General features: G+C 32.3%; 1 protein-coding gene across 1 annotated transcript in view; it reads right to left on the bottom strand.

Moving 5' to 3' along the window:
• Positions 1-2,605, bottom strand: part of LOC106465447 (lachesin-like) — a gene marked incomplete at its 5' end in the record, with an annotated part of 27,669 nt that overhangs the window by 9,671 nt on the left and 15,393 nt on the right. The window lies entirely within an intron of this gene.

Below are 2,605 nucleotides of genomic sequence, written 5' to 3'. Positions count from 1 at the left end.
TTGACACAATTATCTATCTCTTCAATTTATCTGCATATCTATCTATGCAATCTATCTGCCTATCTCTGCAATCTATCTGCATATCTCTCTATCTATGCAATCTATCTCTTCGATCTATCTGCCTATCTCTGCAATCTATCTCTTCGATCTATCTGCCTATCTCTGCAATCTATCTGTCTATATGGCTGGCTTTCTTTGCCAGGCTTATATACTAAAAAAAGAGGGCACCTCGAACAAACTAGAGTTGGCAGGAAAATTATTGATCCTTCCAGAAACTCCAGCGCGCATGCTCCCAGCGTCGCGTGACTTCCGCTGTCGTAACAGTAGAATGAACATCGAATTTACAATGAACAAATAGGGCATTACACTTGATTCAACTAAATCATTGCTGATGAATACCACACAGTATCTAAATATAAGAAGTTGAACTGAGAAAACCCAGATTCGTGATACTCTAGGTATACTCCGATTAAAATTTAAACTACACTAGAAAATATTACAAACAGCTATGCAGTGCATAACTAATTGAATAAATTATTTATTTTACAAAACAAAATAAAAGAACTGGCTGTAGTTTTGTTTCCCAAATCATAACTATTCTGTAAATACAGCCTTAGAAACTATTTGCACCCCCTCCCCCCAGCGTCTAAACGCGTAAGCTTGAGGGAGTATAGTGCTACAGTTCGGGCTTCTATCCCTGTTTTACATTTAAACAAAATAAACACAACATTTAAATTGATTATCATTTTCAGGCGTCTCGTTTTTATCTTCTCTTCCCAATAAATATCTATTCATAAATATGAAACTTTTATCAGAAAGATAAAAAAATATATAAAAAACTATTTTCACACATGGCTTTCCAAACTATAGTTTTAGCTCTGATTAGATTTTCAGAAAAGAATCAGAAAACGTACAACGTGTGGAAATGAATATAAAAGGAAAAACGAATTGTAAACGGCTGATAAATTTAAAAATCAATACGTTTGATCTTCAACGCCATTATTTGAAATAAAAATGACTACGACAGATTTTACAAATCGCCTTTGCCCTGATATAAAACCGTCCACGATGCAATTTTACAATTCATGTAGGCTACGAGTCGACATAAAGAGCAGGAATAAGAAAAAAGAGAGCAAGCAAAACGTTTTTAGGTGTTTTTCTTCAACTTCTGTGCGAATGCTTTCAGCCCGTGGCAATCGGTTTGCTTCAAATCAAATTTTCGGTGAAAAGTTTTAGTATCATTTTAAATCGAAAAGGCAACTAATCCAAAACAGTGAAATCATAAAACGTACTTGGGAGTTAGTTTCATTTCTCATGTTAATAAAAATTCACACGAACTTCAAATGTATATAACTATGGCCAACAGTCTTGCATCATCCTAGAATTTTAGGGATGAGACATAAGGATATCTATATATCTTATTTCAGGTTATTTAAGAAAAGAAACTACAAAATTATATTTCAAAAGTATTCCACAACTGTAGCTTTGCGCGAAATTCAAACCAAACAGAGATTTGTTAAAAATATTTGGACACTCCTTGACAACTTAAAGAACCTCCATCCAGCATGTTCTGCACGTGAAGTCGATGAAGTTAGGTACAGAGGACTCAAAGCTGGAAGTCATGGACGGTTCGAAGGTACATTAATTACATCCGAAGATTTCGCGAATAAAATCCAGCACAATGTTCGCTACTGTGCTGCCACCTTTTGCATGTGAATATATTAAGTGTGGAGTGTAATGTTGCCAAGTGTCGTAACATCGAAGTTATTACAAATACGACATTTAAAAAAATGTATTAAAAAAAAAAGTTTAATCACCCTGTATATTTGTACTGAAAGTTCTCTAGCTAACCCTTATTATTACTCTACGCATTTTAAATAAAAGTTGTTGTTTTATTTTTGTTTTCACAATGAAAAATATTAACCAAGAGGTATAAGAGGTGAAAATTCATGTCCTCTGATTAACCTTCCTTGAGTTTTATTAAATTAAATAGGCGATCTTAAAAACGATATCCTAAGTTTATTTTATAATAACGATCTCTGATTCACTGAGCACGAGGCTTGGAAATTAATTTGCTATGAAGTTTATATAAAAAAGTTTACCGGAAATTAGATTAAAAACATTTCAGTAAGAATTATCATTCTATAAAGACGGCCTCGTGTACCCATTCAATTTAGTCCTTGTGTGATAAGAATAATTATGTTTCCATCGTTATGATTTAATATTCTACAAAGGAATAAAATTTCTTTTTCGTTTTTACTGAGAGAAAAAAAATGAAACAGTGACGTCTAAGAAAGACGAACACAACCTTTACAAGAATTATCTTTGAAATATAATTTTCTTTTCTTTCAGAATTCCAAGTGTGACTTGAAAAAGTAATGCACGTGAATAACTACAGGTTTATATCTGTATTAAAATTTCTTTTGTCACTATATGTGTTTGTCTGATCTTATACATTATTGTATAGGTTAGTTTAATATATACCTGCATGCACAAGTAAGTGTAAATATATATATATACAGAGACATCTCAAAAGTAAATAGACACCATGATTTTTTTTTTCAATAGTCATTTATCTTACATTATCAACTTGACAAAAATGTTT

This window comes from Limulus polyphemus, unplaced genomic scaffold, assembly GCF_000517525.1.
Source record: "Limulus polyphemus unplaced genomic scaffold, Limulus_polyphemus-2.1.2 Scaffold1948, whole genome shotgun sequence".
NCBI classification, from domain to species: Eukaryota; Metazoa; Arthropoda; class Merostomata; order Xiphosura; family Limulidae; genus Limulus; species Limulus polyphemus.
The sequence above is the reverse complement of the archived record's forward strand: the minus strand, read 5'-3'. Positions and strand labels throughout refer to the sequence as shown.